General features: G+C 37.7%; 1 pseudogene; it reads left to right on the top strand.

Moving 5' to 3' along the window:
• Positions 1 to 1,326: 1,326 nt before the first annotated feature.
• LOC111232590 overlaps positions 1,327 to 13,562 on the top strand; it is a 193,267-nt pseudogene continuing 181,031 nt past the window's right edge.

Genomic DNA, 13,562 nt, shown 5'->3' with positions numbered 1-13,562 from the left:
AAAATTTAGATGGGGCTTTCAGGAATGATCAGCTGACCTGTAAATTTTGCCTTGTTGGAATGAGCTGGGTTGAATTCATGCCTCTTTGACTGAAGAAACTGTTACGGTGACGTTTTCCGTGATGGGAAAGATTTTTCCTCATTTCTGAGGGAAGTGGAAATTTTCTGGCAGGAATTACTTTGATTTATTACACCCTCACTTTCAAGCCACCCAGTTCACTTTGCTGCAGAGGATGGTTGTGTTGTTAATGCACAGTGCTATCTGTAAAAGCCACAGAAGGTCTCCTGCATCTGTTAGGTATTATGTCAAATTAGCATTTGATTAAATGAATTTTCTGACTAAGCAAACCATGGAGAGCAAACCACTGTCTGAAAATTGAAGAAATGCAAACATCATCCCCCAGGGACATGCAAATAGAATAGGAGCACATACTGGCTTTTATTCATTTCTATTGGGTGACAAAGGTAATTGAATTCAGTCTGGAAACCATTAAGATTATTTATGACTGCTTTTCGTCAGAGGAAACAAACAGTGAAAGAGAGCCCTGTTTGGCTGTACATTTCTGCATGGCCACTAAATGCCAATGCAGCCAACGCATGAAGCACATCTTGCTCACTCAGTGGGAGATTTTAAATCTCTTTTCTTGCTTGTTTTGTATAAAAATAGATTGTCTTAGGCTTCAAAACATCATACAGAAAAAGCGAAGCTCTGATCTACTTAGCGCTTGCATTCAACTATGTGCTCCTGTCAAGCCAGCCAAATCCCACCTGGCCTTTTTCAGTGACATCAGCATCAAATGATCAATACCGATGTTTAAATTTGGCTCATTCAACACTTATACACAGTGCAGCGACTTAATTGAGCACTCACTTACATCACAGCACACAGCACATTTCACTTTGCTTGGATATTGCACACGGCCTTTTCACACTTGCAGTAATGCTGGAAGTGGTAACCCAGTAACCACCTACCTTATGTACAAACTTCAGAGGCTTGCACTTGAGTTGAGTATTTCTATTTCATACACTTTATAACTGTGCTCTACTAGAATTCAGAGGGAAACAAAATATAAAATGCCTTCAAATGATCTCCACTTTCACAACAGTAAAATCATACTAGCACATGAATGCAACAGTACACAGTAAATTTCGCAGTGTTAAATATGCAGGGTCAAAGTGCATTGACTCTTTCGGAGTGATTACAACAATAGATTGAGTAGAATGCCCCCTGGTGTTGGTGAAAATTTCCGGAGTTAAAAGACGCCGTGTTAATTTGACTCTGGAAAGCCCCGCCCACCTCTTCCTCCTTCAAACTGTTGAAGATTTTTCTGGACGCCATTTTTCTCCCCGTCGAACGACTGCGGTAAGTTTCTTATTTTTTCCATATTAACCCAATTTTATGTCGGCGTTTCAGCAGAAATGGTGTTTTAGGAGAACATTGGGTTGTTGGCCCCCGTATTTGAGCGGGTTTTGTATCTTAACACCAAATTCGACAAGAAGGCTAACGTGACCGAGTGAATACCTAGCTTAAAATGCGCGCGTGTCCAACTTGAACATGTCCGCAAAAGGTAATTAACTTAGTAATATGATGTGGAGAGATAGTTTTATTATATTAAACATAACTTCTGGTTGGTGAAAATTGCCGTGAGTTGAGAAAAAATAACCCCCACATTGGCTGAATGGCTGTTCAAATCAACAGTAACGTTAACCATAAAGTGTGCGGCATGTGCGCCTTTTTAAAAAAAAAAAAATATTTATTTATTTGGTGGCCTGAAACAAACAACACATTATCTTATTTTCAAATTGAACATAAAAGTTGGTCTCGTTGGCTGCTCTGTTGAAAATCATGCACTTACTGTTATATTTGTGTTTTTGTTATCATAATAAGCATATAAGATTCTGACAATGAGGAATTATGTGCTGCAGGAACCATGTTGATTAAGGCCAGACTTGGTGATGTCCAAAAATTTGTTAGAATAACAGAGCTGGATCTGAAAGAAATTTTGATTGCAGGTAAGAAATTGATATTGGAATGAAGCTTTGCACTGGAAGCTTTAAGGTGCTAATAGTAACTGTAATAGTAACTTTTGAGTACAAATGTTACCATCTCTAATCACACTTAGTAAGTTTGAATGCATGCTTTCTTTGCTTAAAAAGTAGTAATAATATAAGTTTTATGTCACACATTAATTTATTGATGTTTGTTCAAAAGTGATGTTCCAGATTCATTGGATATGTGTGAGTATTAGACCAACATGAATTCATAAGTCTGGTTTACACAAGCATTTGTCTTCTCCTGTAGCATTTGCAAAGTTTGGTGTGCCAGCTGTGACAGAGGGTGTAAAGGTTGTTGACAGTTCGGGGACTGAGTTGGATGACGATGTATTTGAGGATGTAGTTAAGGATCCCTCAGCTGGAGTGCTAACCATCAAATATGACACAGGTTTGTCTCAGTTACATTTGTAATTTATATTACAGTATTTAATGGACATGCTAGTTCCTTGTGGTTAATATTTTTTCTTCCATCTGCTTCTCCTATCATGGTCAGAATCTGTCTCCATGGTACCATCTCCTGAGCAGTCTGAACCACCAACCCTTGATTCGTCTGATTCTCAAGATACAGACATCCTTTCAGAGAGTCCTTCCGGTAAACGGCAGAGGCTGGACACAGAAGCCAAGCACGTAAGAATTAACACACAAACACCAGAGCGGAACAGGAATTATTTTTAGGGCACCAAGGCCATAAAAAAGTATATAGTGTTATTTTAATGACCATTTGTTTTTAAGATCTTTTTTTAAATCCCTACTTATTAAAGGGATGTATTCTCCACATGCTGATTTGTTTTGCTCTTTGTTTGAAGTTGGTGGAATCCATTCTTGCCAAGAAACCTGGTGGGGAACGCATAATAAATGAATACAATCGAAGCAAGTCCCTGACAGATGAAACCAGAAGGAAAATGGTGAACATACTGGCAGCTGACATGATGGAGAAGAATGGGTAATTTGTAAATAGTTTTTAGTTAGCTCAATGTAGCTTTTAGATTAAATCAAAATCTTTGTTAAATCCAGTGTATACAACTGAGAAATATTTACTTTTTTAATCTTGCAGTACATCACCACATCACTTCAAATTCCAATTTTTGAACATGCAATTCATGGTACTGTAGTTCAGGTCACTGGGGACAATCTTGGTTTGCATGGTCTGTTTGGCTTTGTGGAGTCATTTGGGGCTCGATATTGCTGTCGTTTCTGTCTCCTTGAGAAACACTGTTTTCAAACTGTATTCTGTGAAGATGATGATGGTGTGAAACGCGTTTGTCTGTTGAATTCACTTCAGTATTTCAACACAGCCAACAACTTTGTTGTAGATATAATGCATGATATTTTAGAGGGGGTTGGTCAGTTTGAGGTGAAACTGATTCTGAAGTACATTCAAGGCAACTTCCTAAGTGCTGAACAAGTGGCTGGTAGAATACATGCATATGACTATGGTTTCAATCAGCAGCGAAACCGTCCACTTCTGCCAACAGATAAGTTGATGATTGGAAGTAATCATTTGGGGTTGAATGCCATACAGTCTTGGTGCTTGTTACGCAATATGCCTTTGATATTTGGTGATTTCGAGACAGATGATAAACACTGGCATCTCCTACTTTTGCTTCTACATATTGTTAACATTGTATTGTCCTGTCAGAAGGCATGACCATATACCTCAAACATTTAATCATTGATCATCATCGGCTGTTCAAGCAATTATTTCCTGAAATAAATCTCTTGCCAAAGCATCACTTCATGATACATTACCCTCGTAGCATAAAGCACATTGGTCCGATATTGCACACATGGTGCATGCGTTTCGAAGCCAAACATAAATTCCTCAAGCAACAATTAAAAAGCTTTAAAAACATTACAAAGACATTAGCCAAAAAGCACCAAAGTTATATGGCAATGTATCATGAATCTTTTAGCAAGGAAAGATTAATTTTAGGTCCAGGAAAGATGGTGACACTTTTTGAGTTAAGGGTGCAGCAATGGCTGCAAAATTTGGAACTGTTTTGTCAACCAGTGTGTTTTCTGCCAAATGGATTAAATATTATGGTACAGAGTACCGTCGTGACTTCATTATATGTACTGAGGTAGCATGTGAGATGCCTGTATTTTGTATGATTGACACGATTGTTGTAAAAGATAACTGTGTTTTGCTCTGTGGAAAATTGATGGAAACCATTTGTTTTGATAACCATTACCACGCCTTTAAGGTCAAGCTCCATCCAGACAAGGTTCTAAAAGTGTTGCACATAAATGATCTTTTTTACTTCAAACCATTTGATGTTCAAATGAAGTATGGTACAACAGATACCGCCTTATATGTTGTTCCATATTGCCATTTTATGCAGACCTAAGGTCAGTGTTCTAAAGTGGTGGCGTTGTTAGGTTGACCAAAAGTTAACTGTTTTTATGCTTATTTACACTTCACTTGGAACTCTGTAATGGCAGGGCAAGTACACTGTTACACGACCTTACTGTTACATTGTGGCTTGTGTTTTTCCAAAGGTTTTAAAGTGGTGCATGTGAACAAGTTGTTGTATTGGGGTGCCTGGCACGGCAGGCACACCCATTGCACAACTATTCACTTTTTTTTCTTTTTTTTTTCTTTTTTTTTTTTAAAGTGCAGCCCGTGAACAGTTAAGTGCTTTTGTACAACTAAAAGTTGAAAATACAAATGTTAAATGCATCTTGAAAAGGTGCTTTTGTACAATTAAAAGTGAAGTGGTTAAATGCATTTTTGTGGTAACTTGATTTTATTCAATGGTACAAGTATTATTTAATTATTATAGATAGATGCAATTGGACACTACAAAAGTGTAAAAATAACACTATATATTTATCTGTGCAGTGTTAATGACTGTTAGGATTTGACTATCTGAGTTGGTTTTTCACAGCAACAGAGTAAATCATCAACACAGTAGTGTGTAAAATGAACACTTAGAGTTATATGAGCCTCCAGTGTTAACCTTCAATAACTCAATGCAGTGTTAAAAATCATTAGAATCAGAGTTGATTTGACACCACAGTAGAGTAAGTTATCAACACTGCTGAGAATCATATTTACTCTCTCCAGAGTTATTTAACCTGTAGTGTTAACTTTTATTAACACTGTACAGTGTTAGCCAGTGTTAATTTTTTACTCAATTTTGAGTTAATTTTACTCTGAAATTTTAACACTATGGAAAGAGTTAATTTAACGTTAATTCTGATAAGGACCAAATACACTCGGACACAGTGTTAAATTTAACTCTTTAAGTGTTGATTTAACACTGAAATTTACTGTGTAATAATAATCCAGTAATATAATACATGATATTATAACACTCAGGGACAGTGTTTACACATTGAATGCTTTCTTAAATAAGAAACTAAGGTAAAGTTTAGAATGCAAAATTCTTAGGTATTTGATAAGATTTTAAAACACTGAAATGTAGCTTACCTGCTGCTTCAGCGCTGTCTGGGTGTATTAGATTTGATTGACAGTCCCTTTTACTTTAAACCAGTGAATTAAACAAGGACAAGAAAACACAAATACAGAAACTTGAGAGTTGCATATTCTTAGGAACCCTGTCGGATTTTTAAGGGCCTTTTAGTATGTTTTGCTAATAATGATTAATATATTCAATGCAGGGCCTTTACTTGCAATGGTATATTTCTACAATGAGGTATTGCCACTTATACTTAAGTAAATGATCTGAGTACTTCTTTCACCACTTGGATGCTTACATAGTCACACAACTACGTACAGAATGGGTAATTTTCTGCATCAACAGTGAATATCTGTCTCTCTTGGGTAAACCTTTTACCTTAAGTAATCAGCAATGCTGTTGATTATATACATACTTAATTAGTTTGAAATGCAATCGGCAAATGAAGGCAATTAACAGTATGTAGATTTCTTAATAAAGGCCCTTACCTCGTTTATGCACAGTGAGATCTCCTGGAAATTTCAAGCACTCTTGATTACCTATTTTAAGCCCTAAGAAATTATGCGCCAACAAAATCTGGTAGTTGATTTAAATATTACAAATTTACAAATTTGAAAGGTCACACAAGTCACCTCTTAGTAAAGCATCAGTAAAACTAAAACCCCCTGTTCTTATTTTATTTAGCCCTTTATGCACTCTGTGGAGCACATTAAAAAGGAAACTCTATTTCAAGCTACAGATTATAAATGACTTGCTGTTTTCATAAAAAAAAACTAAGTTACAGCACTCTGACTGTTGATGTATTCATACATCAGGTGTTTCACTTTAATGCATTTCATATGCCGTGTTGCCTTGACATATAGGCACTGCTGCAGAGAAGGGCTGTAAACATGTAATTTTCACATCGAGAAAATGGCTGCGCAGACTCAGAAATCAGCATTAGTCCGCCGTGAACAGCAGATGCCTCATTTATTTCTGTAATTACATCAAAGTTGTTTAAAAATCAATGCTGAGAACACTTTGCTGGGCATGATGGATGCACTGTGTTCCTAATTCTTTTCCACTTCAGGATATGTCTGACATGCTGTTTATCTCTGACCTTTTTCTAGTTGCAGGGTGAAGGGACAGTTATTCAAAATCATTTTTCAAACAGTCATTGGTGTCAAGTGGTAAATGCAGATCATCACCTTGGAACAAAAAACAACTTCAGACAGGGTAAAGAGAAAATGGAGGGTCATCTGCTGCACAAGTATTTACCTAACTTTTCATTTTGAAAGGCTTTCAAATTATCTCACCTGCCCTGCAGTGTTTGTAAATGGTGTATAATTTGGCAGGGCACAATACAATCAACGCAGCCACTCCACTTCCTTCAGAAATATTACAATCACCTCTGCCACAACATCTGAATGCTTGTACTTGTCAATCATTGCTGAATTGCTGCTCCTTCCTTTGCTGTTGTTTCTGCAGTATGTGACTTTAAATATTGAAGTATACTTCATATGGGAGTCAATTGGTTTTTACCAACTTGTTAGAGCCTCTCCCATGACAAAACAAAACTAAAAATATACACCACATGCAATGAGCAGATGATGTTAAACTAACTTGGGAGGAGATAACACATTTGCTTAACGTGTTGCTCAGGTGCTGCTTCCCAGCGTAGAAAACAGTTTGGATGCAGGAAGAGCGCTTCCACCAGCCAGTATCTAACTCCTGTGAGAGGATGCAATGCCATTTGTGCATGTTTATAATGTGTGCATGTGACTTGCTTTTGTTCTGCTCTAAAAAAAAAAGGGTGTGAAAATCGTTGAGCAGGAGTCAGTCACCATAATACCAAGCTGACAGAAAAGGAAGCCATATATATGAATACATATTCATCCAATGAAAATGCATTTTTTGCTGGTGCAAAGGCCCCCATTCTCATGCACTGTCACAAAAATGGATCCCCATATCCTGCTATGAACTAGGCTAAGGATTACTAATGAGGACAGGAACAAACAACCTAGTTACCCACTGCTGTGACAAATTCCACAGTGTCCTCACACACTATGACAAACTCACACCCTTAGAAGTGACAATAAATATTAAATGTTGGATTAATCTTTTTTTCTGGATGTTAAAATAAAATCTAGATTTAGATGACGCACTTTGTGTGTGTGTGTGTGTGTGTGTGTGTGTGTGTGTGTCTTTGTGTGTGTGTGTATATATATATATACATATATATATATATATATATATACACATTGTTTTTGTAACCATTAGAAACTGATGATTAGCTGACCTCTGTGACCTGAATGTGGTTTCTCACATGGGGCCCACAAACTAGGGCATTACAGACATGTCAACAAACTGTGGGCAGAATGGCTGCAAATGCACCACAGTTACATCAAAATAAAATACAATAGCAACATATATAATATATAACATAATAAAATTAATTCAGCTGATTTTATAGGACCTATACACTGTTTGTTTGTATCTGGTTTCACTTGATAATGAACTGGTACAAAGAAGCTAATTCAGGCCATTTAAATCTGGTGTGACTAAAGTTAGTCACTCTTGCTTTCTTGGTTATTGTATTCATAAAAGACAAGTCCGAAGAACTGCACTTTGTAAGTAATTTCACACCTTGGTACAATGCACCCATTGAAGATTTACTACCTATCACTGTAATTTGTAACATGGGAAAAAAGATGCACCTGCCTTCAAATTAAAAGCCTAAGGTTTATCCACAGATGAAGATAACGAATTAAGTATTCAGGTCAGATGTACATGGAGGTGCTCTCTGAAGAAACACTGATTAGCGGTACTTATAAAAGAGGTCCTTCTGTCATTTGTCTCAAAAATCCAATGTAGACCGTTGCTGACTGATTGTCACCATGGGATTTATTTTGAAAGTCACAATCGGAAGTTCTCCTTAAGCGGATTGCTAGTTTTACTCTAGCTTAGCGCATGCTGTGAAGCAGGTGCTAACCTGTCACCGTTGGCTGGCAGAGATACAGAACTGTACTGTAGTGTCCCTCCTTTTCTCCCGCAGTGTAGCCGCCACGAAACTCCTCCACTTCAAGGACTTATTTCAAACTGAGAGACTTATCGTCGGTTGGACCGTTCAATCTCAAAACCTGAGGCAAGGGACAATGTTTCTCCTGCAGTACACCGGTAGGCAGGTCACAGCATCACACGTTACTCCCACGAAGCAGAGATCATATTCAAAGAAATTGCATTGAAAGTGTGTCAGAGTGTGTCGTTTCATTTTATTTAATTTTTCCCCACTGATGCTGGTGTGTTCCTGTGTAACTCATTGAGTTAATTTTGGTATACCATGTTATTTTAGCTAACATCCATTCTTATTTTTATCACATGCACAGTTGTGACGGGGTTAGTTCTGCAGTCAAACTTTTACTTCAATAAAACTACAAAAGTATTAGCATCAAAATGTACTTAAAGGACCAAAAGTAAAAGTACTCATTCTGCAAAATGGCCCATTTCAGAATTATCTGCATCATATTATTGATTCATTAAGTGTACATCACTTGCAGCTGCTAAAAGTGCAGCTGATATTAATTAGCTAGCTGTATATATTCACACAGTTACACACATTCACACCTGGAGGCTGACCAGTACAACCACAGTCTGACCTGCTGGCTACTCAGCAGCTCCACTGGAGCAGCTGGGGCTAAGGACCTTGTTCCAGGGCGCCACAGTGATGTTGATGAGGGTTGTAGAAGTGCTGCTCTTTAACTTTTCCCATCCAAATTTAATCCTGCCATTTTGTATTATTAGTCTTATTCAGCAAAGTGACGTAACTAAAGTTTAAAAAGATACACAAAGTACAATATTTGTGTCTGAAATGTAGAGGGGGTAGAAGTATGAAGCATCATGAAATGGAAATACTTTTCATACATAATACATAATACATACTACTACAACAAAATTGTACTCAATTGCAGTACTTAAGTAAAATGTACTTTGTAATTTTTCACTGTGGGTTTAATGTTTAAACTTGTTCCATGATGCTTAAAAGTTTCTATCCCTCCAAAACTTTATTATAGGATTAGTTTACTCCTTTTCATAATGAGATGCATCTTGCTCATTTGACTTTATAATATTCTTTATCCCTTTTCTCATCCTGTGAGTGATGGGGAACATGGGTGAAGTGTGAAATAACTGCTGAAATATCATTTGATTTGGCTTGGATAGGGATGAACAAAGTTAACTTTATCAGGCTCTCCAGCCACAAATCTGATAGGCGTGAAGGATCCTAAACCTTCCCCCTTTTTTTTTTACCACTCACTCGTGGTTTCATAACAACATATATAACAGATTCAACAACAACAAATAACAACGCATAGACCAGAATTTCAAGTCTATTCCCAGACTGTATCTAAGTAGATATGTGTAAGCACTGGACATAGAAAAACACAGATAATAAATGCATCTTCATACTTTAACTTATTAACTTCTTGGAGTTGCTGATTTCTTACTGAGGAGCCACACTAGCAACTAGTTCTGGGCTCAGCCTTCATATGACTGCTAGATTAAAGTCATCCAGGTTTTAAAGTGAAGTGATTTTGTCTTATTTTTCCCTGCGTTTATTTCTCTGTGATCCTTTAACTGTGATAAAAAAAAACAACAAACTGTTTACCGCCCTCACTGAACAATTGGGGGATCAAACAATCCAAGCACCGCCCACCAACAGGCTTACCAGTACTCAGCTTTATTTCAACACTTTGTTCACCGTTTTAGCCACCTCCGTTTTTACAGAGCTGTGATTTATTTAGAACTTACTTCAGGTCTCTCACACCCAGTCTAATGATGGATAAGTGCTCATAATTTGACGATTAGTTCCCCCAGTAACTAGCTGGCCAAGCGCTGAGAATATGCAGGCAAACCTTTTTCTAAGGCAGCAGCTCTGCAAACACAGCTGTGAAATTCAGTCATACAGATGACCTGTTGTAAATCATTATGCCTGTGGACTTGATGCTGTATGTGGAAGGCAAATGTTCATTATGATATAAGAAGCTAGTGGATAACATTGAAGCACAGTGTCGAATTAAACTGGGGCTGTGTGGAGTTTGTAAGACATGGGTAGAGTAGGGATTGTCTAATGAAAATATTGGTATTATTATGAGGGACTAAGAGTCAGGATATTTCAAATGTGAGGATTTGTCGCTCTTTTATGTCATCAAAATGATTTGATTAATTCAGAAAATAATCAATAATGAAAATACTTGTTAGTTGCAGCCCTAAAGAAAAGAAACAGATGTTCCAGTTTGAGAAGCTGGAACCAGTGATTGTAGGACGGTGGGCATATTTGATTGAAAATAAGTTTAAACAATTCAGTTCTTGTCAAAACTGCTGCCTCTTAAATTTGTATAGATTAAGTAGCAGATTAATTGACCATCAGTTTCGCAGCAAAAGAAACCATCTCCATTAAGAATTTTAAATAAAGCAGGGCACATTGAAGCTACGTGGTGGGTAACTTCAACTCTCTGTCATCAGCTTGTGTCAGGAAAAAGTAGATGAAGTGATTACTAAAACGGATGTTTTATGTTAATGTTTCCTGAGTCCTTTAGTGACGGAACAAAGTCTTCCCCACTCTCAAGAATGTGATGGGCGACATCCTTGCATCCATCACTATAAGTGGAGGCTGAGTGGCCTCAGGAGCAACCATGGTTGAGTTAAGGTCTATCATTCCCTGTGACAGCCATTTACCTCCACACTGCACCAATCCCCTCTCTGATCAATGAGCAGGACATTGTTGGATTGCCTTCAGGAGGGAGGGGCTCTCAGAGAGGGTTGACAGACAGAGAGAGGGGAGAGAGTGTACAGGATATCTGCTTTGTTTTGAGTTCACAGTGGCCCCAGGATAATGGTGCTATAGCTAAATTAAAGCACAACTGAATGCAGAGTGATATGTTGTAGGATGTGAAGAGATTTGTCAGCTTTGGAAAAATCTCCCTTTTAAATGAGGAAACGTAAGCTCAGTTTTGCTAACAATTCAGCAGTAAGTGTGTGTCTTGTAACAATGGCTATGGGGAAAAGAGGCAGCATAATGAAATGTGAAAATATGAGTCAGAGATAAAGGAAGCTCTCGTGCTGAGTACCGCTGGCAATATCGTTGTTTGGGAATGGAGGATTCGAGAGGGTATGCTGCTGAAAGGCTGAGATGCTCAGCTCTAGTAACCTGGTTATGGATCATTCAGCAGCGCCTCTAAGGTCCAGGAAGATGTGGAGTCTCTTGGCTGTTTAACTCCTGATTATTTACATTTCAGTATTGTCCCTAGCATCCTAGTTAGCCGCTTTGTGCCGCTCTTCATTCAGTACAAACAGTTGCGTTTCACATCACAACTGGATTATTGTATTTTACTAAACTTAACTTCCCATCCACTAATGTGTTTTTTTAGCTTGGGAGCTGAATTACAATCACACAATGAAAAATTTTCATTTATACTTATTTATTCAGTTACTCCTCTGGTGTTGACCTTCATATTTATACATTAATATTTCAACACACCGTTGACTATGTAGAATGTCATACATGTAATTGTCAGTTCTGAGGGCCACTACTTTCACATGATATCTGCATGGTACTGCAGCTCTCTCCATTCACTGATGGTGAAAACAATTAAGAAAATGTCTATGCTTAGATAACTTTCATCCTCACAACTTGCACACACAGCCCAATATCTTGAAATCATGTGAAATGTTGTGTGGTGTATGGTCAGCGTAAGGCTATTGTTTTTCTGTCCATTTGTATTACTTTAATCGTCATAGAAAGTAACTCACTCCAGCTTTCTTTTACTGTGTCTTCACTTAGTAACTCACCTCAACTCTTAGTGTGTTTTACCCTCAAGACAGAAAGTAGTATTTTAAAGCAGACTTATGAAGAAAGCCATCATCAAATTTGATTTTTGAGGATTCATTTTCATAATGCATTTTATCAATGTGAAGGCAGCATTGATAAATGCAGTTTGAACCCTTTTGCATCTCTTTAATGAAAGTCGTCTTTTGAGCGGGCAACCTCACAAGGAGTTTAAGTGAATCCCTCGACAGCCCTCCTTTTCTTGTTGCGTCTCACTTTCAGAATGACCATGTTAGAAAACTTATTTCTGTGACATTAGCACCCAGAATTCATTACAGTCCTCAGTTTGAATGTGTGTACATAAAAACAGGTGAAAGAAACATGTTTTGCACTAAATAAGATTGTAATTTTCAATATGGCTTTTTATTTTGTAGCACCTCATGCACATGCAAACGCATTTATCTGTAAAATAGTTTTATGTTTTCCACTTATTTTAAGTAATGACTGACTTTCCTGTCTTTCTCACTGTACTATCAAAAATAAAGACAAAAATGACCAATAATATAATATAAAATTTTGCACAAAGGTTCATTTGAACTGAAAGATGAACTGGTTAGATTCTGGTGGTCAAAGGTCGAGGTCAAGGTCGTGGTGACCTCACGTTCTTGTGAACACAATATATCAGGAATGCCCAGAGGGAATTTCATTCCATCTGGCACAAATATTCACTTGGAGTCAAGGAGGTACTGATCAGCATTTGAATGCTAATTAACTGACACTGGCCTGGTTGGCAGAGGCATATAACCTCCAGGTGGTAATTCTAGTTTAAAACTTTTAGGTAGGTTCCTGTTATAGCTGTGGCACTTTTATGTCAGGATTTGGCGCCTAATGGTGCTTTTCCACAATTACTGCCACTGCAGTGGACAGCTGTGCTATTGAGCACTATCATTCCCGGCAACTTTGTTGATGGACTGCTATTTCCTGGCTGATTGTGGGCGATGTGTAAGAGGCTTTGTTTGCATCTGTGTTGTCGTTTTATGTAGCTACAAAGTTTGGAACAAGTACTGTGGATCCTGTAGTTTTCCCTCGTTTTGTTTCGCTCTCATTGTGTGAGGTTGCTGTAGTTGTTGGTGCTAATTTTATTGGAACTGAAACAAAATTATTGATGGAGGCAAGTTGGCAGGCGTTCCAGAGTTATTGTTTTAAACACCTGTATTCTTGCTGTCTTTCACATAGAAATAACCGGATCCCAGAAAATTTGAAGGGCTGTAATCATCTTCATAA

This window comes from Seriola dumerili, unplaced genomic scaffold, assembly GCF_002260705.1.
Source record: "Seriola dumerili isolate Sdu_G_001 unplaced genomic scaffold, Sdu_1.0 BDQW01000331.1, whole genome shotgun sequence".
Taxonomy (NCBI): Eukaryota; Metazoa; Chordata; class Actinopteri; order Carangiformes; family Carangidae; genus Seriola; species Seriola dumerili.
Note: the sequence above shows the minus strand (reverse complement) of the source record. Positions and strands in the feature narration are given on the sequence as shown.